Source organism: Camellia sinensis, chromosome 3, assembly GCF_055761805.1.
Source record: "Camellia sinensis isolate YWXY chromosome 3, ASM5576180v1, whole genome shotgun sequence".
In the NCBI taxonomy this organism is placed as follows: Eukaryota; Viridiplantae; Streptophyta; class Magnoliopsida; order Ericales; family Theaceae; genus Camellia; species Camellia sinensis.
Genome location: NC_138963.1, coordinates 82,924,821 through 82,950,557, shown reverse-complemented (window position 1 = coordinate 82,950,557; position 25,737 = coordinate 82,924,821). Strand labels below are relative to the sequence as shown.

The window sequence follows — 25,737 nt, the reverse complement described above, 5'->3', positions numbered from 1 at the left end:
TGTTCATCAAAAAAAAAAAAAAAAGAAGGAAAAAAAAGAAGAAAAAATTTAGCCATGACTGATTTATTTCTTTTTAGTATTTTTAGTGGTCATTATGATTTATTATTATTATTTTTTAATTTTATTTGTGCTCTTTTAGTTGTAGAATGCATGTTTGTTAGTTTGTTCAAAAAAAAAAAAAAAAAAAAAAAAAAAAAAAAAAAGAACACCAGAACCAAACTCGGCACATGAACAAGATGAGCGCCGCACGTGCGGCCCTTTATGGCGCACGTGTGGAAAAAAAAAAAAACCTCATAAATATTGGTACTAACACTAATCCTAATTTAGTTTTTTTATTTATTTATTATATTTGTTTAGTTTAATTGCTTCGTAGTGATTCTGGGTTAATTTAATTAGTTAGTGAAATTTGGTTTTATTTTTATTTTTCTTATACTTGTGTAGTTAATGATTTTATTTTTATCTTATTCTATGATGTCATTGTTCATATAATTACTAAATAGCTTAATTTTTATTTTATTTTGTTTTCTGAAGTTTTATTTAATTTTCTTCTCTTCAATTAAAATAAATAAATAAACATGGTTGTTTGATTCTATACTTTAGTCTATTTTGTAGTTTAGTTATTTTATAGTCTAGTTTAGTTTAGTTTATTTTATAGTTTAGTTAATTTAATTTAATGACATTTTACTTCATTTATTTAATTAATTTCGTTTTTACACAAAAAAAAAAAAAACAAAACAAAACAAATTCAAAAAAAAAAAAAAAAAAAAAAAAAGAAGTGGGAATTGCATGTGGTACATTAATGGGTAAATTTGTTCTTTCATAATTTATTTGATTCTCATGCTGGTTTCACGGGTATCTGTATTTGTTGTTGGTGTGTGCAGGATATGAGTCGCCGTGTCTCTGCTCGGGCCTCCAAAAAGGCCAGGGGTGCCTCCTTTTCAGCGCCACCACCACCATCATCACCACCATCCTCGCCACCACCACCAGGAGACTTGCCCCGGCCGGAGTGGGCTTCACGGCCTCTTCACAAGCTCACGCAGTTCAACCTGCCATTTTTCCAGCATGACGAGGACACTACTTGGGCGGTTGAGCAGCTCCGACTCCGGCAACAGTTGGGCATTTGCGCTGTGACAGCGCCCACTTATCCTCGTCTGGTGCGCCTATTCTACCAGAACCTGCATGAGACACCCACTGCGGTTGGACTGCTCTCTAACATTGATGGTCATGTTGTTCACATCACCTCGGCCATGATTGCCACAGTGTTAGAGTTTTTCGCCAAACCGGAATATCAGCCTTTCCCGGAAGTTGAGGATCGCCAACCCATACATCGCCTCATCCAACAATAATTCCCGGGAGCCCACGGTGACCCCAGTTTCACATGCTTGCGGCGGAGCAAGCTACCTAGCCGCTTACTTTTCCTTGATTCCGTGGTCCATAAGAATGTCCTTCCACTTGGGCATCGAGCTGAGCGCCGTTTGGAGTTTGTGCGGGTTTTACACGGGTATCAGCTTGGCTATCAGGTCCCGCTTGAGGATTTCATTTTGCTGCATTTGCAGAAATTTCTACGTGAAGCAGTTCGGCCTACTCCTATGCAGAACCTGACTTGGCCCCTACCATTCGCCAATTTGTTGACACTTGTGTTTGAGCTGAACCACCTCCCCATTGCTGAGGATGAGGAGATTGATAGAGGGTATCCGACATTCGGCCAGCGGGAATGGCAGCACAACATACCTCGCATCCCGCAGCCGGTAGGTGCCCCGGTTGATGAGGCCCAGGACCCCGTCCATGACCACCCAGCTCATCCTGTTCCCCCCGTGCCTCCCCAAGGGGACCCACTCTACATGACTCACGAGGAGTACTTACAGCTTCAGCACTCTGTTGATCAGGTCCACCGTACTCTTCGTGATCACCACCAGAGTCTCATGGAGTTGCGCACGGATTTTCAGGCTCATCGCGACTATTCTCAGGCGCGCTTCGATCAGCTACACGCCGACAACCTCGCCATCCAGTAACAGGGTCAGGATAATGCCTTCGAGACGCGCGCTTTGATGCAAGCCTTGTTTGCCCAACATTTCCCACCACCACCACCACCGGCTTCTCCGTAGTCCCCGCCTGTATACCTCTTTGTCTCTTTTATTTTTCTTTTTATTTTCCTTTTTCTTTTTCATTTTTTTTTATAAAAAAAAAAAACAAAACAAAAAAAAGAGTGAAGTGTGTATATGTTACTCTCTGCCTGCCTGGATGTGCACCTCCAATTCTGGTAATTTTCTCTCATTTCACTTTACCTTTCCATTGAGGACAATGTCATATTCAAGTTGGGGGATGAGGGTTATATTTTATTTTGTGCATTCCTATTTGGCTCATAATTCATGCTTATACCTGTTTCACTTGATTGCATTACTTCACCTGATGTGACTTTTTGCTAGTAGGGTGATGATATTTGCATATGTTATTTGGAGATCATAGTAGATTTGTATGAAAAGGGTTTATTGGGTAGATACTTGCATGTGATGTTTGCACGAGGAGAGTTGTCTGTGTTTGTGATTTTAGTACACTTGTCATGAGTATGTCTTAATTCACATGAACACACTATCATAGCAGTGATCTTTTTATTATAATCCCTAGTGTACATCATTGATAATAGCTATAGTTGCAGAAAAGAATAAATGAGGAGCCAAGATTCCTTTAAAAAAAAAAAAAAAAACACACTTAACTGGTTTGGGTCCGTAGCCTTTTTAACTCGAGTTATTAAGCCCGTAGGGGTGTCTCTACACCTAATGCCCTAAAACCGTCTGGTTTGGGAGTCATTGGCCCAATGCTTGTTACATGGGTTAATTAGAAAGCTTAAGGGACATGGACATTGCACAGTTAAGGAAAAATAAGAAGAATGACTTGTTCGGATTCGTAGACTTTTCAACTCGAGTTATTAAGCCCGTAGGGGTGTCTTTACACCTAGTGCCCTAAAACCGTCTGGTTTGGGAGTCATTGGCCCAATGCTTGTTACATGGGTTGATTAGAAAGCTAAATGGATCAGGACATTGCACAATCATTTAAAAAAAAAAAAAAAAGAACAACTTTTGAAAATCTTGGCTGCAACAGGTTAGTCTTTCTGTATATGATGGGTGTTATTATGAGTTACACTGGGCTATTATAGTGGATAGTTAACTAATATGGAGATTGCACTTTACACCGAGGGTACTCATGACTTGTCTACTAGCATGCACAAGTATAGGGAACTTTACTTTTGTATTAACTGAATTGTGGTTTTGACTCAATAGGTTCCTTCATGCTTGTCCACTGTGCCTTTAATGACTCATGATGTCTAAATATCACACTGTAGTGGCACATAAGTTGATTGTTAGGTGGAGTAATGTGGTCATTTGTTGTTGAGTATATATGAATATGTTAATGTTTGTGGGTATCATTTCTGGAAACCCTCACGAGACTTTACTCATCCACTTGGGGTAACCTTGTGGTTTAAAGGCTTGTTGCATATGCTAAATGCAATCGTTTTACCACGAAAGAGGAAATAGATAGATTTTGTTTAATTTTATTTTATTTTACTTGCTTGAGGACCAGCAAGTAGTAAGTTGGGGGATGTGATTAAGGCCTAAATGTACATCATTGAGGCCGTTAATTAGAATCTCTTAACTTCACTTGCTGGTCAAACTGTATATTTTATGTGTGTTGAGTGTCAATCAGGTTGTACATCGTCGGAGCATAAAATGAGCAAAAAGATAGAATTTGGGCAGAGTTGACTTTCCCGCACATGCGTTGACTTTTTCTGGAAAAGTCAAACCGACGTTTTAAACCTGTTTGGACGAGATTGGAAGTATAAAAAGGTAAGTAAAAGGCTAGACTAGGGTTCTGAAATTGTTTTGACCTAAAGGGAGAGGCTAGGGTTTGGAAAGGAAGAAGAAAACAAGAAGCTTCAAAGATGTCTCCCATGGTGGTTCCTTCTCCATCTACCTCCTCCCACTCCTCCATGAGTGGCTAGTCTCCTTTTCTAGGGTTTTGAAGAAACCCTAGCCATGTAATAGGTTTTTCTTGTTTGATTTTATATTATGTAAAGGTTTGAACCATTGTATGGTGTTTTAGAAATTCTTTATATATAATTTTCATTATCTTTTCAAATATTTGACCTTCTGTGATTGTTGAATATTATCCATACATGAGTTTTCTATTCCTTCACATTCAAGGTATGGGACGAACCATGCTACAAGGAACGAGTCGTATCACTACCCTAGTTTAGAGTGAACGATTCGTATTACTTGAGATGGTTCATGCTCGTACATTGAATGTGATAATCTTCTTGTTAAATGTTTTGAGCTTGTAGTTGCGAAGCATTAATCCGTTCAAACCGTAGCATAATTAATTTCAATTGGAAACCCTAATTATGTGGTTAGTGGTGAATTCTCTACCCTAGGATTTTTTCCCAATTCAGTAAACCCAATTTCATCTATTGATAATTTAATTCCTTAGTTTAATTTATTCGTTATTAAATTAGGTTATAAATAACCAACCTCTTTATCAAAATTAATTTAGGAATTTGACAATTAAATTAGTTTAATTTCACAATAGTCCCTGTGGATCGATACCTGGACTTGCCATTATTCTGATAGAATTTGGTATAGTTTAGTATTTAATTTTGGTGTGTTCAACGACCCATCAGAGATAATTGTTTATCTTCACTTGTTGAAATTTGTAACAATTTACAAGTTGAGATTAAACCAAAGTAATGCTTAACGCTTGTTGAAATTTGTAGCAATTTACAAGTTAAAGTTAAGCCGAGATAATTGTTTATCTTCACTTGTTGAAATTTGTAGCAATTTACAAGTTGAAGTTAAACCGAAGTAATGATTAACACTTGTTGAAATTTGTAGCAATTTACAAGTTGAAGTTAAGCCAATATATATTGTTTAACACTTGTGGAAATTTATAGCAATTTACAATAGATCATTGTTTAGCACTTGTTATAACTTGAGAAAAGTTTATAAAGTTGAGATTAAACCAGTATATGTTTATCCTTGTTGAAATTTATAAACAACTTACAGGACAGGTACTTGCCAAGGTAAATCGTCAGGTGACATGACCGAGGTGTGACACCCCAAGAAGATTGTACAAAGAAGGAAGAGGACATAAGACATGCAAAATGTTCTAAGTATAGAATGATGCACAAAGCAATAAAGAGAAGACAAGAAAAGAAAAATTATATTCATTCACCAAGAAAATGGCACATCGGCCATACAAAAAGCATACATTGTTCCAAAAGATAAAGAAGTAACAAAATACAAGTAAGCAAAAGAAAAATATGAAGCTAAGACTCCTCTCCATCAGTTGGTTGAATTTGAAGGTCAGATGCTAGTTGAGAAGACATCCCAGTAGCCTTATCCGCCGCTATCTCGGCATCAATTTCTTGCAGAGTTTCTTCAACACTCTTGTTCGCAGAGGAGATGTCGGCTAGTGCATTCTCGAGAACAGCTTCTATGGAAACCTCATCACCTTCCTCATCCTGAGTCAAGTCTAGGATTTGCTCATTCTGGGGAGGGGACTTGGCCCCATCGGCATCCTTGGATTTTCTCACCAAGGCCTGATCCTCATCCTCATCATTTTCCTCGGATTCGGATTCGCCGACATCTTGATTTGGAGGTTGAAATGGAGGGAATGGTAGAGGAATGGCATCAGGTTTTCTTAATGGCGAGTCCTCTGGGACGTTAAGTTTCTTCAGAAGGGACATCCAACCAAGGGTAAAACCCTTGTTGCATGCCTCCTTCACTTGTTGTTCGTAAGCATCTGTGACATCGGCCATGCCTTGGGCATATGCCTTTTCATCAGCATCTTTTATTTCAGCCTCTTTGGTGGCCAAGGTTTCTTGAAGCTCCTTCTCGGCTTGGGCCATCTTCTCCTCGGCCTCCTTTCTTTGGGATTCAACCACTTTTCTGATAGCCTCAACAGTCTTAGCATTCTCTTCAGCATTATTCTAAGCTTTAATTGCATCCTCGGCTTGATCCTCCAGTTTCTTCATTTTTGATTCAAGGCCCTTATTGATCTTTTGGAAAGAAGAGAACTCCTTCTTCATGTCGGCCAGCTTTGCCGATTTTCAAAGGATTGAATAGAAAAGGAGTGGGCATGTTGGATTGCCTAAAAGAACACAAGGCAAAAATTAGCACAAAATTTTCTAAATACAAAACAGAAAGAAGAAAATTACCAAGAAGAAGACACTTACTTGAACGGAGCGTTGAAGCATCAACGCATAATTCTCATACTCGCTCAACTCGGCGTTGCGATCAAGGTCGCCGGGAAGGAGCAGAGCTGTGCTTAGGGCTATGCCGACAGTGCCGATGACAGTGATGTCATCGGCACTGTCAGTAGCCAAGATTGGCTTGTCCTCCGGAGTAATTTTTTGGGACCAGGGGGCATCGCTCTTCTTGGATCCCGAAGTCGTAACGGAAGAAGACCTCGACTTTTTGGATTTTGGGGACTCTAATGGCTGGGTTTTTGAGCGCCTCTTCCTAGCAGAGGGTTGAGGTTTGTCACTCTCAGCCAACCTTGATACAAGCAAAGCATCCTCAGACTCAGTCTGAGTAACTTTAGCCTTTGGTTGGGCCTTCTTAATTCTTTTTGGCTTAGATGGAGGAAGGGTTTGTGCTGGCTGCTTATCAACAGATGATGGAATATTGGCCTGAAGATCTTTTGCAACTGGCTTAGGGCGACCCATCTCGACAGTAAGGACAAGTCGTCGCCGACGTTTTCACTCTGATATTGGGACCAGGTATGGAGCCGAAATGGATGGCTAATCAGCTGGATTAGATGTTGATCCTTGATCTGTTCGTGATGTAGATGCAGTCAACAGGGTTGTAGCAGAGGGTGGAGAAAGGCTTTTTTTCTTCCTTTTGGGAACGTCGGGTAATGTTGACTTGTACGATGGAATAAATTGATAAGCACAGGCGCTTTCCTTTTGTGGATTGACAAGTCCAGAAGTTTCTTCAAATCCTTGCTGGGAACAAAGGATTGGCCAAAATTTTTCGGTGGCTGACGAACAGCTGCAAGAAGAACAAACGTCAGAAACAGACAAAGTATTTAAGACTTTGAAAGAAAATAGGCAGAGTTGAATACTGGGCTCTTACCCTTGCCCTTTAAAACTAATCGGGGAAGAGGGTAGAGATGGATGTCCTCATCTAGAGCAAACTCCCAATTTTCTGAGGTAATAAGATAGTCATCTCCAGCCCCCTTGTTGGAGTCTGGGAGATCGGCTACGATTTTGAATTCTATAGACCTCAGCTTAAGGTAATAAATGTAGCATTTTTCTTTCAAATTAAGGGCGCACATGGTATAACAGTACTGGATATCGGCTAGGGTGATCCTGGCATTTTCCTGTTTAGCTAAGGCTATGACACCAAAGATCACTCGATAGGAATTGATTGCCAGTTGCATGGGGTTCAACTTATAATAGTGAAGAATCTCGCGAAAAAGGATGTTGAGTGGGAGCCGGAGTCCGCACTCACTGAAAGCTACAATGGGAAAGGGCATGGAGTTTTCTGTAGGCATGATGGAGTCATCATCCCCAGCCAGCCTCAGATGGACATCGGCAGAGATGGAGAACTCTTGCCTAAAGTACTCAAGTTTGGTTGGGGTATCTACCCTATGTCTCCACATACCCATGATATCGGCCTGAATTAGAAGGGTTGAAATTCATAAAGATGATATTTCTTGTTGATGGGACCTCAGCAAAAACCTAGGTTTGGTCTAGTATAGAAATTTGTAAGGAATGTTTCAGTTTTGCCCTAAATCGTGGGTTCTACAAACAAATCCCAAACCTAAAACTATGGAGATGAAGATCAAAGGCACAGATCTGGAGAAGACACAAAAAACAGAAAGCAAGAATGGAATTTCAGAATCAAGAACAGAGATGGTTTATCAAGAGCATAAAGAATACAAGAAATACAGGGCCAAGATTAGTGACAAAAATACAGGGAAGTAGTGAAACAATGCGTGTGTTCAAGATATGGGCAAAGGCAAAATCATGGGAAGGACACATTCTGGTGTATGAATCACAAATTAAAAGTTTTAACAGATGCAGTAAAGGCAACAAGTAATGAAGAATATCAACAGAATTGAAAACGAAAGGAACAGTAGCTTACCAGAAAAGAGTGAAGCCGGTATGAAGATTGCCGAAATTCGATGATGGTTGCAGGAGTAACAGAATAGCGAAAGCTTCACCAGAAAGACGAAATGAAGACAACTGTAGAGCTTGGGGCTTGAGCAATGGCAGATTCAAAAGAAAGAGTTTAGAGAGAGAAAAAGCAAGAGAAATCAGATGCAAAAGTAGAAAAATGAAGAAAGGGGGAAAGGTTTTGTCAAAAATGAAAACGGCGGCAAAAAATAATCAATACACCTAGAAGAACGTATACGTCAGATGGCGCACGTGAGAAAGAGACGGCTTATGGATGCGTCACAGGTACGAACCAGTAAGAAAGAAACGCGTGATTAAAAACGGTTGAATTATGGTGTATGATAGCTCATACGCGTGGAAGGGTTCTTGAAATTCTTGTTCTTCAATAAAAGGATATCGGCCAACATAATGATCTCGGCTGAGATACTGGAAAACCGACGTACTAGAAAAACGGAATAGGTTCCATCACCTGAGAATGCCGAGGTAATAGAACCTAGGGGGCAGTTGTGGGGATATATTTTCTGAGTACCAACACGTGGCAAGGTGACGCCGACGTGTCAGCCGAGGTGCCATGTGTCCTGGTCGTGACGCCGAGGTGATCTTGGCAAGGCCGAGGTTATCCCTGAAGATATCGGAATCCGAGATAAGAGGATAAAAGATAAGGGACAAGAGTCCTAGAATGAGAGAAGACTTCAGTTTGTATTAAGATAAGACTCTTAGAGAGTTTATCCTAATCTTACTAGGAGTCCAAGATTAGCAGTAATCCTGAGTCCATAGAAGTTAGGCTTCTATTGGGACTAGGTTTATGTTGGCTATAAAAGAGAGGCACCCCCATGGTCTAAGGTATGTCTTTTTATGCTCAAGCTAATGAGTTTAGCACTATTGATTATCTTTGAGAGATATTGAGTACTAACTTGATCGTCGGAGTACCTCGGGGTGGCGAACCACCACCGAAGTCTTGTCTTTCTGTTGCAGGTTAGTCAGGTGCTATCTATTCTGCCGGTGCTCTCCAACTAGATACTAAGATTGCAGTGTGGTCAGATTTTCACCCACGCACTTATGATGCATGCTTAATTAGAGTAATAAACTTGTAGAATGTGTCCATACATGTAATAATGAAGCTTAATTTCATGCAAGACTACATCATCAAACCCAATTTAATTAATTCTCAAGTTTATTTTTTTAATCTTAAACTTAACTCAATTTTTATTCATCTTCTTGTTAATTCCTCTTAATTTATATGCAATTGAACCCAATTTCATTTTGATTCTAGATGTTAGGGGAATTATTTATAAGAATTAAGGTAGAAATTGTTACCTATTGTTCTTCAAAGATGAATTCTTGAGCCTCTCTTTGTTACCCTTTACTTTCCTTTTTGTTCCCAATTTTTTCCTTAACTCTAGCACCAGCACACAAAACAGACTCTCTCTCTCTCTCTCTCTCTCTCTCTCTCTCTCTCTCTCTCTCTCTCTCTCGGCTCTTGCTCCCTCTCTTGAACTCATATTCTCTTTACTCCCTTTCTCAGCCAAGGCAAAACAAATGGTTGACTACCTAAACATTTATTAAAGAATATCACCACATTACACACACATGTTCACTCCATGACATTGCACAAGCACACGTGCACAGCCCTTAAACCTCCAGCACATCACTCATACACACACACTCAGACTTCTTTGCACACCTACACTCATATACACCCTCTAAATTTGAGACCATTCTTTTTTTTCTTTTTTTTTTCAAAGGAAATACAGAAACAAGGAAAAGAAATACAACAAAATAATAAGAATAAGGAGTTACTCCCTCTCATATCTAACCCTGTCATATCAACAATGAGCAGGGTCCTAACACTCACAGCGGGATCCTCAAGAATTACAACATGGCCTTCTTGTTCTACCCCTAAGTTGGCTAACTTGTCTGTACATTGGTTCCCTTCTCTGAGTATGTGAGTTAGGGAGCTCTTACACCTAGTCAAGAGGAATTTAGCATCTTCAATCAAAGCTTTATAAGGAGTAAGCTCTTACACCCATTCAATTTATGATTAAACGTAACTTAATTAAGCAACACTTGATCCAAATAAATCTTGATCAACACATAATTAAATTAATCATAACTAATCACCAATCCCACATAATTTAATTAGTCTAATTGACTTCCATTAGAGCCCAATTAATTATATTTCAATTTATCAATTTGAGTCAGATTTTTAATTGAACTCCTAAAAGGCTCTAAATATTAAATTAAACTTATTTTCATCATCAATTTTGATTTTCCAAATCATTTAGGCCTTCAATTTCTGTTCAAACACCAAATTTTCGTCAATAAATTACATATTCAAATTGGACATCCCATAAATGAATTTAATTCATAATAATCACAATTCTTAATCCTCATAATTTAATTAACTTAATTAACTCCAATTCGGACCTAATTAATCAAATCTCAATTTTACTAAACCGAATTGAATATTTAATTAAACTTCTACATGGTCCGATACTTGAAATTAAACTGAATCCACTCAACAATTTTCCCTTCTTGAGCCACTTAAGCTTTTAATTTCTAATTCTAAAGTAAATCCACAATAGAATCATATATGAACCAATCTCCATAATTTTTATAAATCTCAGATTAAATTAGAATAATTACCAATTAAAAATTCAAATCTCCTTAATTAATTAAGTGTTAATCATTGTGCGTGGTGGGGTCGTCACACCTTGTTGAGGTTCTTGAGCTGAAATTTCAGCTCTTGAGAGTGAAAGCCTTATGGTTTGTGAACAAAAGAATAACCTCTCTTCAAGAGGTATAACTTTGGTCATCTTTACATTACTTCTTCCTCTCTTTTCTTATTATTTTTATACTATTTTTGAACTGTTTTGTGGGCTAAAACTTGTGAGTTAAAACTACCAAAGGTGGAGGGGTTAACCACTCTTCTTTGAACCTTATTCCATAAGCTTTTCTCTTTGTGTTTCCCACTTGTTTCTCAATTTTTGGCCACTGATTTTTAGAGTTTCAAAAGGCTAAAAAATGTGGTTTTGAGATCTGAAAAGTAGAGGGGTTAGCCACCCCTTCTTAAGCTTGCTTACTAATTTTAATTCTCTTCAATTTTGGCTTACTTTCCCAACTTTTCCAAACCATTTTCAGCACTGTTTTTGCTGTTTTAGGACTATTTTAGTGTGTTTACTTCATTTATGCTTTGAATCTTATGCTTGCATTGTTGTAAGTCCTCATAGGTTTGGTGGTTTAGGTTTTAGATACCAACTTATTTGAGTTGATAGCTATTATTTCCTAGCTTTTCATATATGTACTTCACTCTTTTATAATCATCTCTGCAACCTCCCGCCTTTCTTGGTTTTCTTTCTTTTTTTAAAAAGTTGTTTCAAACAATTGATGGTTGTTTAAGGCATGCTAAAGAGATCTTCTATGCTTAATGGTTTAATCTCTTCGGAGGTTCATTACCTGGGCATTACATCTCTCTCATGCCAAGAACAATTTCTTGTTTGACACTTCTCTTCATTAGTGGACTTAATTATCACTTTTGGACCAAAAATGGCTAAAGAATGGCAAGGTAATAAAAATGATTAATAAAATTGAACTAAAAGTGGTAAATAAGATAATAAAATCAAGTTGCGTTCAAGCGGACGTTATATTGAACCCATTGAGTCTTGAGTCATTTCATACTCTTTAGTGATGATAATGGTTCAAGAATCAATTTCTACCATTTTCCTTGAGGTAACACCATGATAGGGAGGAGGTTTTGTTGGTCTTTATTTTTCATTTATTGAGACTTTGTCCATCGATTCATAGATCATCACGCAATGAATTTGCGTCAATTGATGGTTTGCGAATAGAGCCTACCCTTCCCTTATTCTGTTTCATGATAGGGAGAGGCAGAGAGGACAAACATCCCCTGAAAATACTCCGTTTGTGCTTTGTTTCCTTTCTGTTATAGCAGGACAAACCCCCAAAACAGTGGCCGGCCAACCACCTGTCCATCTGGCCGACCACTTTTCAAGGCCGGCTAGCCACTTTATTTTATGCAAATAGTTCCATCTTCATGGCAGAACAGAGCAGAGGCTGAGGCTAAAACAGATTATTTTTCTGACTGCAAAATAGAACAGTTCTAGCAGCAAAACAGAGGTGTTTTTGGGTGGATATTTGCGTTCATGCATATGCGTCTCTTTACTTCCTGTGGCTCATGAAATTAGTGCTTTGATAGTAGTGTGTTGTAATTAATTACTTAGATTCAATTGAACTTATAATAATTAGTTAATCTAGCTTATTCATTCATTTGGATTTATAATAAGCAGTTAATTCGAACACTTAGACATTCGGACCCTCCTTTGTGAGGAAAAACTTGTAATATTGTGTATGTCTTCCAACCCCCATTTCTTTCTCCCTTTTATTTACTCGCTTATGATGGATAGCATGTAGCATCATATTTTCCTTAGCATTCCCATGACTCGAATCCATTTGTTTTGCATGCATAAAGGTTCGGCCCATCATACTAATCAAATATCAATTCTAAATTCCTTACTCAAATACATGCATCATCACATGTATTGAATTGACTCACCTGCCATGCTAGTAACCGAGCCTATTAATTGTATGTTGTATGTGTTGCATTAGGCATTTGCATCGTTAGGATCATGCTTTTTTCTAACTACTTTCTTTCTTTTGGCTTGCTTCGGATATTTGGGATAAGCATTTTTTTGCTTTAGCATATTACATGTGTGCGATTGTTATCATATCAAGCATATTTACCATGAGACTAAGTGCTTATTTGATATATCTCTTGAATGCCGATGGATGAAGGATTTTTTTTGCTTAAGTTGGGATGATTTGATTAATGTACATATGAGATTACTTTTTCAAATGGTACATATTCAAACACTTTTCAAAACGAACATGAAATCAAAATGTTCCAAATTAGGCAAATTAGTTTATACTTGTGTGCATCACATAGTAAAGATAGCATAATAATCGAAACAAGAGTATATACTGTACATAAAAATCACATCATAATTAGTAGAGGTCGATCTTTGATCGGGTGAGTAGAGTACTCAATTCATGACATTCCCCTCTCATACTTAAATTCCCGAGCCGAGACACTTTGGTGATAACAGATAAGTGGCCTTTGGTATAAGTCATGAGTTTCTTAAATTTCTCAAAAATATTTAGGTGGTGACTCTGAAATCTGGCAATGCGATCTATTTTTGACATTTTTGATTAAAAATCGATTTTCCAAATATTTGTCGAATTTGAACTCTTTGTATTTTTACTGTTTCACATTGCATTTGTAAAATCAGATCCAGAATCACGGGAGTCCGAACTGTAGGGCTATCGTATCTGAAGAGACTAAACCTCTCCAAGTAGCATGAAAAGCAAGCTACACTCGTTTAGTAATTAGGAGACAAAAAATGACATCATTAGTTTATGTTATGATTTTTTATTTGTCAAAAATAATACTATATGAATAACGCTACATAATATTCAAATACTTTTTATAGTGTAAAATTGTAATGATCATAATTTTTTTTATGATTATATTTTGTTTATTATTTAATGAGATATACTCAAAAATATTTTTATAATAAATTTCATGAAAATATCACTAATATCCAAATATCATACATATATCGCATCACATGAATACTGCTGTGCTCTTTCTACTAAAGTTAGGCAAGATTTGAACTGAATGGTGGTTCATGCATCAATAACGGTTGGAAAAGTAGCATCTAGTTAAAAAGGTTACATATTTAAAAAAAAATTAAAATTTAAAATTTGTGTAAAAAAATTATACTTTTCCAATTTTAATATATTTATAAAAAAATCCAAAAAAAAAGTTTAATAAAACAATATTAAAAGAGGACAACTATTTTTGACTTTTTTTATTATTATCTTTAGTGGACTTTTTTTTTTCAATTTTATTTTTTTATTTTTCTGATTTGTCTGATCGAGTAGAACTTGGCAGAGTTGATTGGGCATATTATAATATAGTATTGGGATTATTAATTCATGTGATTTACTTCATATTGTTTGCTTGCAATTTTTGTTATTAATATTAACAGAAATGATAGAGACCCCACAAACACCCCACCCCACGACCCTACACACACGTGTCAGAAAAATATTTATTTCAGTAATTTAGGTGAATAACCAATGCTACACTAATATCATGCATTGTTAAACCCTCACTATTAATTTGCTAATAAAAAAAGGGTCTACAAGTCTACAACTTTTTGATTTTTTTTTTTTAACAAAAAACTAAAAAAAAATCAACAAAAAAGTTACTAAAAAAAAGTCAATCTTAAACACTATTATAGTAAATATAACTTTTAAATAAACCCAAACCGAAATAGATATTGTATTTATTTAACCAAAAATAAATAAATAGTACTAAAAAATAAATACAAACTTACAATACAGAAAATGATTAAAATTAGAGTTTGACCCTATCTACTTAAAAAATAATTCGTCTCTCCTTACCGCGCTATAAAATTAATGGACGTATGTCTCCTGCAATACAATGATCACAATCACACTGGGAAACCTTTCGAAAGTGTGCCTACCGAACCAACAATGACTTATAATCTCAGATTTGATGCGACATGAATATAGGAAAATCTGATTAATGAATCAGGAAGATGAGAAACATATAGATAGTCGGATTGATGATTATTGTGTGGGTGAAAATCTGACCACACTGCCCGTTTAGTGATCAGCTGGAGAGCACAAGCAGAATAGATGGCTTAACACTACAAGAAAAGTTGCCTATTGCAACGTTTCTTTTATGGCGTTTATGAAAAACGCCATTATAGATTAGTTAAATACAACGTTTTCAAAACGTTGTCTCTCATCTCAGTAATATGGCGCCGCTTGGGTCAATTTGTTGACACCGTTCAATACTCCGTCCATTTCAAAAACGTCTCTCACTCTCACTCTCACTCGCACTTTTCCACAATTCAAACTCTCTCTCTATCACTCAGAAACTCATTCAATTTGAAGCTCAGAAATCCTCATTCTCACTGATCAGCTCTCACTCTCGCTCGATTTCAAACAAACTCACACGATTCCAAACACTCTCTCACTTGATTTCAAACAAACTCGCTCGATTTCAAAACTTGTTGTAGATTTTGAAAGCCACCAGATTTGCGCTTCTCTTCCGATTTTGGTTCTCCTCTCTTTCGATTTTGTGAGTTTCGATTTTGATCCTTTGGTCAATCCAGATTTTGAAGAATGTATACATTGGAACTGATATCTTGCATGTTTTGTTGCTGCTCTGTTTTGTTGCAGATCATATATTGGAACTGATACATTGGAACTGAGTTTCGATTTTGAAGATTTTGCTCAATCGGTCACTCATATTTGTAAGTTTTTATTATATATGATATATATATTACACAAAATCATCGAGTACATCATCCAGATCTCGCTCAGATTTGTAACTTGTAGAACAGATCTCGCTCATGGGTGAACAATACACAAAATCTACTTGATATATATATATATATATATATATATACATGTATATGTGTTCTCTCTGATATTGAGTTTATTGTTTTGGTTCTATATATATACATGACCTGTATGTGTGACTGCTTGTTTAGGTTCTTCGGATGATTTTTAGTTGTCAACTTATTTTGGATATTTTTCTTTTACACTGCTATAAAGGTTTATTTTCTCAATTAGGGAAAATTATTTAGGGATATTAGGTTTAGTTGATTAGAAATGTGTTGTTGTCTTCACAATTCATATTTTAGTATTAGATATCCCTCTAGTGTCTATGCTATAACCCTATTGAAATTAGCATTTGTGTGTGTGCCACTCCTGGCTTTTTCACACTTGATGAGAATTGGAACATTTTGATGTGTAAAATTTGTCTTAGCTCAGAAGAAAAGAAAAAGTAATTATGCTTGCTTTTGTAATCAGTGTTAGAGAGGTGTGAATGGATTGAAGAAAGATATATAAGTTTTTTTGCTTTTGTTAATTTTGGTAGGATTTCTACACCATGTTTTGAGGGGTCAATTTTTTTTTTTGTCTGAATTTTTCATGAAATACTATTTTGAACTGTTATCGGATGATATTTTCTTTGTTACCGGTTTGAACTGCTATAATCGTCACTTTGAGTAGCCTTCATGGCTCTTTTTTGCACCTGACGATAATTCATATATTTAACTGTGTAAACTTTGTCTTAGATGTGGAGCAAAGCCTTGCAATCAGCAATTGTAAGTTAGGAATGCTGATGGTGGATATGATGGAGGGGAAGCTTTAGAGATTACTATGTATGATTATTTTACCAAACACCATAACATTGAACTTACTTATTCCGCATTCATGCCATGCATTGATGTTGGAAACCAAAACCGCCCAATTATCTTCCACTAGAGGTACGCAAAATTATTTTTTCTTGATTGTGTTTCTCAATCCCCACCCCCCTGGCCCTCCTTTTTTCTTTAACTCTCTCCCGCTACTCCCTTTCCTTTTGTACAAGATTTTGATGTTTTTGTCCTGGTATTCCAGCTTTGTACCCTTGTATCTCTTTAATGTTATACGAAGGCTTTATCTTCAATACAGAGAGCATCTTTAGTTGAAAAGTCAAGGCAAACGCCACAAGAACGATTACGAGTTGTGACTGATGTAAATTCTTGTTGCCATCTCGTACATGTGTTCTTAGTTTTTAATGTTGTAATCTTACTATTCATTTAATTTTGCAGGCTTTGAAAACCTACCGTTATGATGATGACCCTCTCTTTGTTGCTTGTGGCATTTCAATTGAGAAACAGCTCACCCAGGTTGATGGTCGTGTCCTTGAAGTACCAAAGGTAAATTTTGACTTTCTGTTAAAGGATGTTTCTATGTAACTATTGTTTCAAATATCAATAGTCTTTTAAATTTATTTAAGGATGTTGTTGTGCAAATTTTATTTCAAATTCCAATTAACTACCATTGTCTTTTGACTTATATTTGTCTTGCAATTTGTGGTTGAAGGTTGGTAATGGTGAAGATTGCATACCTCGTAATGGACGATGGAATTTTAAGAAGGTATTCCCTTGGTTTCGTTATAATAATGGAAGAGAAGTGTTCCAACTTTAGGTGGAGGGTTGCAGAAATTGATAATTCTTTTATATTCCCTATTTTGCTTAAATTCAGCAACTTTGTGAACTAATTTGGCAGTTGCTTGTTCTTGTTTTATTCTTTTAAAGCAACTCTTCACCCCTATCCGAATAGAACGGTGGGAAGTTGTCAACTTCTCTACTCGTTGTGATACAAGTCATCTTTCCCGAGAACTTATTAACTGTGGAAGGAACAAGGGCATTGTAAGTACCCTATATTTGTTTCTGTGATGGGTATTATTGTTTCAAACAAGCTTTGCTTGATATAATTAATTGTTTTCTTTACATTCAGAATATTCCTTTTTGTCTTGAAGGAAGAACATTAGAATCCTTGATTTTTTTTATTTTATTTTAGTTATTTATTTTTTTACTATAATGCGATGTTGGTTGTAGGCATCAGGCTCAGGATAAGTGAGTTTGTGTTTGCTTCATGATCCAAGCATCATAGTTTTTGTGTTGCCGCGGTTTTGACAAGTTTCTAGTTATGCACTGGACTTGTTTGTGGTAAGGTCTTAGAGAGGGATTTTGGGATTTTGGACTTGTTTTGTTTGTACTTAGCTCTTGTAAGTGTTGAATATTAGATATACTTTCCTTCATTCAGCTCCACTTCTATCTTCATTAACTTCTTCCAGGTCTTATTTAACATTTATCCTGTTAACTTGTAATTTTTCTTTTGAATTCCACTGCATGTTGTATGCTTTCCAAATTATTTTGAAGCCTTCTTTGGGTGCATTAGTATTTGGCATTGGCACAAATGCACCTGAAGCTTCATTTGTTGTTTTCTCTCGTATCTTTGTTTAGTTAGTAAAAAAAATATAACTATAAAGATGTGATGCCTGGGTTGCAAATTGTTCTTTTTCTTACTAGTTTTTTGTTTTATCAGTTTAGCTGACTTGTGACTTTTTGCATATTATTGTCCTTATATAATTTATGGTATTTGCTGTGTGGTATCTTGGTTTCTTTTGTGAAGATACTTTAATTTTACTTGATTTTGCTTTAACGTCAAGGGTAAGAAATGCTGCTTTGAAGTTATAATTAATCGTAAAAATAAAATTCAGTTTATTATTTATGTTTTGTTGTAATAGTTCATAAAAGCTCTGCAAGAGGATCCGTCAGCGTTAAAAATACTTTACTCATTTCCTCACCTGCAGAATTTTTTTCTTCAAGCTATGTCTCTTAACTGTTGTCTTCATTTTTTTGCTTGCCCTAGGTATGCAGATGATGTTGGTTCTCGATCTCATGTGCATCTCAGTTTGTGGGCAAATAGGAAAAATATATTTATGGCATCTGGTGGACACTCTAAGCATGGAATGTCGAAGGTTGGAGGAGAGTTCATGGCAGGGGTTTTAAATCATCTTCCTTCAATTCTGGCCTTTGCGGCTCCACTTCCAAACAAGTTTTTAATTTTTTCTTATAATTTTGATGATTCTTGTGCAAAACATGTGTCAGAGTTGAACCCATATGAATAGGTAGTTAGGTACTAACAGAGAAGTATGCATTTTTAGAGAATTGGGTGTTTTTGGTTTATATCATTATATGCTTGTGAGTTCGTTGGTTGGGTTCATTTTGTGATATGCTAGTTTTGGTGAATTAATTTGGTTCAGTTTCTGTCACTCTGCTCTGAATTTTGTGTATGAACAGAGTTGATTGTTTGTGTGTGTTGGAGGGTTTGGGAATGCTTGAAAAGTGGATGCTTGTCATGGAGGAAATCTTATCAGCCTCCTCGAGTTCTTGAGTAGTTAGCATAGTTATTTTTTTTCTGAAATCAATGCTTTCCAGATTTAGCTTATTTTTTTGATACCAATATGAATGAGTTTATGTTGTTCATTCTATTTATTTCTTTTGTATAGTATAAGTTTGGTTGCTGAGAAATTTGGAAGGAGAGGGGGAAAAAGGGAGAAATAAAAACTCTATAATTTACAATTAGAAGTCAAAACCAAAGCTACTATCCTGTTCCTCCATGTGTTTAGAATTTTATCTTCATAGACTGTCATTATGGAGGAGTCTGTTGTGTTGCATGTGCTGTGGATGTACCCTGTGCATTAAAATTTGTTGGCCAGACATAGCCTTGTTTCAACGGACTATTGACTATTATGTCTTTTATATTAATTATCTTGTCCCTGTGTTCTGTCGTGAATCATTCTACAGGTTTCACAAAGTAGTTTGAGGGATTTGCTTCTTCAATGTTGCATGGACGATGCTCCTGATATCCGACAAAGTGCCTTTGCATTGCTTGGTGACCTTGCAAGAGTAAGTCAAAAGTGTATATATACTATACTATATGACTTTCTCTTGGTCTAACAATAGGAAAGCATTCTTGCCTCTATCATTAGCTCAGGTAGTCGCTGTTTTGGCAGGTTGCAATTTGAGACTTGTAGGCTACTAGATATGATTGGGCTGTGCCTCTGGAAGCTCATGCTCAATTTTATTTTTTTTTCTTGTTTATATACATATTTATGTTGCTTTTTATTGACAATGAATACTATGGCCTTTGTTGTATTTCATTAGGTTTGTCTTATTCATTTGCACCCGCGTTTGTCCGAATTTCTTGATGTTGCCAGTAAGCAGCTGGTAAGTAGAATGGATTTCTGATTTTTGAGATCCTTCTGATAGTCTTATTATTTCATAGATTTACTTATACAAACTTTCTACAGAGCATCCCTAAGCTGAAGGAAACTATTTCTGTGGCAAACAATGCATGTTGAGCAATTGGAGAATTAGCGGTTAAGGTAGTTTCACCTCCCTATTTGCATCAAAATGAATCTAGATAATATTGCATTTTCATGCACCATTCTCTGTTCTTCAACTAGTTAATTATGGCTTAAAACAATTGTGACTCGCATTGAAATGTGGGTTCTTTTTATGACTTCCAATTTTGCATGGTTCTCAATTTTTTTGGGATCTTTATGTTTCATATCATTTTGTGTATTGACTGGAAAAACATCATTAATGTTCATTTTGTTTTAAAATGAGGAAAATTATTAATCCATGACCCTAAAACAAGAGATGTCAAAGATGTTTGTCTTCATAGTTGATCTTCTTGATTTTGTGCTTGAATATATTAAAAGTATGTAACATGAAGAATGATCCTGTTATTTAGCAGGGGCAACTTAATTGAAAAAAAGGCAAGGTCCAGTTACTTTGTACATGCTACATGTCCTAAAACTGAGCGGGATGTAAATCCGTGAGCCTGGACATGATCCTTTTCCTCATGCCATACATCTGAAATTTCTGCCAACTTTATAGTTCATTTTTAGAATGCCAATTAAATTTGCTTCAAGTAGCTTCTTGACATGGTGAAAGTTGTCTTATCCGGACAATAAAGCTACATATTCATTTCACTTCTGATACTCTTATTACAGTCTTTGACGCTTGGAAATGTTATGTGGTTCACAAATTGTTTGTAGGAATGACAGTATTCTTTGCCAAAAAAATCTAGTGAATTGCACAAGTAAAATTTGATGATCAAAGAGCTTATTTATTTATGTGTGTATGTTTATTCTTTTTAAAATCTATCTGCTGTCTACTTACATTTGACACACATTTTGATACCTCCCTTTTTTTTTCAAAAATTATTTTTTTTTCTTCCCCTTTTCCTATGTCCATATATGTTATGGAGTCAATAGTCTGAACAAAATAAATTTCAAAATGTTAAATTATTCTATGTTTTGGCATTGCTGGCTAGCTTAACTAGTAAAGTCTCTTGGCAGTTGTACCAAAGACCTAGTTTGAATAATGCCTTCATCTGGGTTGGGGAGGTCAACCGAAAAAAGGAAAAAAATAGTGCAGTGACCATGTTCAGTCTATTTATTTTGCATGCTAACATGAGTTGTGTTGAGGTTTCATTTGATTGCTAAGCATCTCATTTCTTTCATGTCTATGTTTATTATTTGGGGCATGTGTTTCTTGTTGGTTTCCTTTTTGAATCAAATAGTAAATGGGGTGCACAAATTTATCAACAATGCCCTTTCCTAGACTAGAAGTATTTTGACATTTTGTAAACTAATAATTTCAGGTTCGTCAAGAAATTTCTCCAATAGTGATGACAGTCATTTCTTTCTTGATCCCGATTCTTCAACATGCTGAGGTGATTGTTTCTTTGCTATTTTCCAGTCATGCATGTGTATGCGTGCACACACTTGTGGGCATGGGTGTATGTTTCGGACTGTTATCTCTAATTAGTTACATTTCTTGATGTTGAGCAGGAGCTCAATAAGTCACTTATAGAAAATAGTGCTACAACGCTTGGTCGAGTTGCCTGGGTTTGTCCAGGGGTTGTATCACCACACATGGAGCATTGTCTTAGGAGTTTTTGAGTTGTTTGGGAAAAGATTGAAAGCTGGAGAAGGGGGTGGGATGGAAAACTTATGTTTGGGTCCCATATTACAGTGACAGGTTGATGTAGTTGCATCTCTATTGATGGTTAATAAGAGGGGATCCCTGCCAACCACACAACTATATTGACTTTGTCCGATCTCTCTCTCTGCAGATTATTGGAAAAGGTGCTTCATATATGTGTGTGTATTTGATGCACACTACTCTTTACATGTAACATGACATTTTTTTATTTTTCTATATGATGAAATTTAGAGAACAGAAATGTAGCCTTCAGTTTTTTGTTCTTTGATTGGAAGATGACATTCAAATAATAGAAATTCTTTAGGGGCCCAAATTGCTATTCATTTATGTGGCTCATGGTATTCTAGTTTTGCCACACACACACACACACACACACACACACAAAAAAAAGGTGGCGTTTTTGAAAAAACGCCACTAAATGACGTCATACGTTAGCTTGACGGAAGTTATAACCGGAGTCAAAGATTTTGCGGCATTTTATAAAACGCCATCTAATGTTTTTAGCGACGTTTTTCAAACGTCGTAGAGCTATTGCGACGGCTGTATCAGCGGCGTAAATATTAAACGTCGTTGTACCTTTTTACGGCGTTTTCCAAGCTTTTAACGGCGTTTTTAAAACGCCACTAAAACTCCAATTTCCTGTAGTGTAAGTAACCTGAAACAGAAAGAAAAAGTTCCGGCGGTGGTTCTTCCACCCGGGGGCACTCCGACGATCAAGTCAGTATATCTCTCAAAGATAATCAAGTACTAAACTGAATACTCAAAGTATAAATTGCATACCTTAGACCCACGGGGGTGCCTCTCTTTTATAATATGCTCAATCCAAGTCCCACTAGAAGTATGACTTCTATGAACTCCAATTTACTGTTTACTCTGGACACTTCAAGAGATAAAGATAAACTCCCTAAGAGCTTTATCCTTATCTTGGTTAAGTCCCCTCTTTGCCTTAGGACTCTTGCCCCTTATCTCGGATTCCGATATCTTCGGAGATGACCTCGGCTTCCCCAAGATTACCTCGGCTTAACTACCAAGGCACATGGCACCTCGGCTGACACGTCGGCGTCACCATGCCACGTGTTAGTATTCAGAAAATATATCCCCACAACTGCCCCCTAGGTTCTATTACCTCGGCATTCTGAGGTGATGGAACCTATTCCGAAATTTTGTCACTTCTTTTCTGAGTAACGGTTTAAAAACTATTTAGCCAAGATTATCTACTTCCAGCCGACGTGTTCTCTTCGGAGAACAAGGCTTCGGTTGTACTCTCCCACGCGCATGAGCTGTCATGCATATCTAACTGTTTCTTTTACGTGTTTCGTCTTTATTGGAACGTGTCAGTGACGCGCCTGAAGCTGTCTGTTCATTTCGTCTGCGCCGTCTGACGCGTGCGTTACCCTAGGCGTAATGATTGCCCTAATTTTGCCGCCGTTTCAAATTTTTGACAAAACTCTTTTTTGCCTCTATCTTTTCTTCACTTTTTCATTCCGTCTTCTTGCTCTTTCTCTCTCTGAAAGCTCATTGTTCTTCGAATCTGCCATCGCCTCAATCTCTCTTCTGGATTTGCTTTTAACCCCTCATTCTTGCAAAGCCTTCTTTGTTGTTGCAACCAGTTTCGGGGTTCGGCGAACATTGCCTCGGCTTCATTTGTCCTGGTAAGATCCTTTCCTTTAATTCTTCCATTCTTTTTATGTGCTTTTGTCTGTCTGTCGCCATTACTGATCTTGTTCGAGGTCTTGGATTTATTTGTATCTTGAATTTGTGGCTATACCTTTAACTTCTATGCTTTTTCATCATTCTTTTTGCCGCTGTCCTTGATTTTTTTCTGTATCTCTATTGTTTCTGAGAACTATACCTCTATTCTTGAATCTGAAACTTCGCCTTTGTTTTCTCTTTTTTGTGTCTGCCCCAGATCTGTGCCCTCGATCTTTATCTTCATACTTCATAGATTTGGGATTTGTCTGTAGAACCCTTAATTCTTAGGGAAACCTGAAAAACGCTCATCTTCTGAAACATATTCCTCTTAGTTTAAGCCGACATAATGGGTATGTGGAGGCATAGGGTAAATACCCCAACAAAACTTGAATACTTTAGGCAAGAATTCTCTATCCCAGCCGACGTTCATCTTAAGCTGGCTGGGGATAATGATACCATCATGCCCACAGACCACACAATGCCCTTTCCGATAGTTGCTTTTACCGAATGTGGACTTCGGCTTCCACTTGATCCCCTTTTTCGTCAAGTTCTCTATTTCTATAAGCTGAACCCCATGCAACTTACTATCAATTCCTATAGGGTAATTAACGGTATTATTGTCTTAGCTAGGCAAGAAAACCTCAGAATCACCCTAGCCGACCTTCAATATTGTTATACCATGTGCCCTCTTGATCTGAAGGATAGGGGTTTTGTCTATTACCTTAAGCCGAGATCTACACAGTACAAAATTATAACCGACCTCCCAGACTCCAACAAGGGGGCTGGAGATGATTTTCTCATTGCTTCTGGAAATTGGGAATTTGGCCCAGATGAAGATGTCCACCTCTACCCTCTTCCTCGAACAATCACAGAGGGCAAGAGTAAGAGCCCTGAGTCAACACTTAGTTGTTTTTATTTAAGACTTTAATAATCTTTGTTTTTGACGTCTGTTTCTTTGCAGATCTTCATCAGCCACCGAAAAATTTTCGTCAATCCTTCTTCCCAGGAACAGATCTGAAAACACTTCTTGGCCTTCCAATCCATAAACGAAAAGCCCCTGTATTACTAAACTTCATCCCTACATACAAATCCACCTTACCCGACGTTCCAAGAAAAAGGAAGAAGAGTCTTTCTCCACCCACAGCCACAACCTTAACTGCTTCTACATCCCGAACAGATCAAGAGTCCACATCTGACCCAGCCGATCTTCCATCAACTTCGGCCCCCTACTTAATACCAATTTCTGAACGTAAACGTCGAAGAAAGCTTGTAAAGACTGCCGAAATGGTTCGTCCAAGGCCTGTTGTCCAAGACCTTCTTACCGATCTCCCAACTGACGCCGAAGCCGCACCAACGCAATCAATGCTCCCACCCAAACCAAAGAGAGTTAAAAAGGCTCAGCCTAAGGCCAAGGCTACAGATGCCGAGGCTGAGGATGCGTTGCCGATTTCGAAACTAGCTGAAAGCAAAAAATCAGCCTCTACTTCAACCAAGAGGTCTGCTGAGGGCCAACCCTCAGGATCTACACAAACAAAGAGGCCAAGGTCATCGTCTGCGACGACCTCGGCTTCGAAGAAACCCGACGTCCCCTGGGCCCCTGATCTATCCTTGGAGGATAGGCCCATTATGGCTAGTGAAAGTGCTGACGACATTAATGTTGTTGTCGCCCTTAGCACTGCTCTTCTTCTACCAAATGACTTGGAGCGAAATGGCAAGCTTAGTGAGTATGAAAATTACGCTCTTATGCTCCAACACTCTGCTCAAGTAAGTATTTCTGTTTGTATTTGTGTTTTTTCCTTCTGTTTCTTTCTGAGAAAATTTTCTGATACTTCTGTTTTCATTCAGGCTATCCAACATGCCCATTCATTTTCAATGCAATCCTTTGAAAATCGTCAAAGGTTGGTTGACATGAAGAGGGAAGCATCTTCAATGAAGAGAGAGATAAGGGCCCTTGAAGCAAAAATGAAAAAATTGGAGGATCAAGCCGAGGCTGCAACTAAAGTTCAAACTTTTGCTCTTGAGAAGGCCGAAGCTGCTGAGGCCGTTAGAAAAGTTGCTGAGGCCGAGAAAAGAGAGGCCGAGGTTCAGAAGGCCCAAGCGGAGAAAGAACTTCAGCAAGCTCTGGCCACCAAAGAGGCCGAAATCAAAGAGGCCGATGAAAAGGCCTATGCTCAAGGTATGGCCGACGTCGCAGAAGACTACAAGCTTCAAGTCAGGCAGGCATGCAACAGGGGATTTTCCCTTGGTTGGATGTCCTTGATAAAGAAGCTTGATCTTCCTGCTGACTCGCCATTGCGCCAGGCCAACGCTATTCCTTTACCATTTCCTCCACCTCCTCCTGAAGGTGGATCAGAGTCTGAGGCCGAGGCCGTGGATGAAGATGAAGAAAAAGATGATGGT

General features: G+C 37.4%; 1 long non-coding RNA gene across 1 annotated transcript; it reads left to right on the top strand.

Annotated features, from left to right (window-relative positions):
- Window positions 1-19,180: 19,180 nt before the first annotated feature.
- LOC145822636 (uncharacterized) lies at window positions 19,181-21,958 on the top strand. The gene is made up of 5 exons (XR_014364226.1): window positions 19,181-19,536; window positions 19,795-19,857; window positions 19,941-20,015; window positions 21,302-21,373; window positions 21,492-21,958. It is a non-coding gene; the product is annotated as an uncharacterized LOC145822636 (long non-coding RNA).
- The last annotated feature ends 3,779 nt before the right edge of the window (window positions 21,959-25,737 follow it).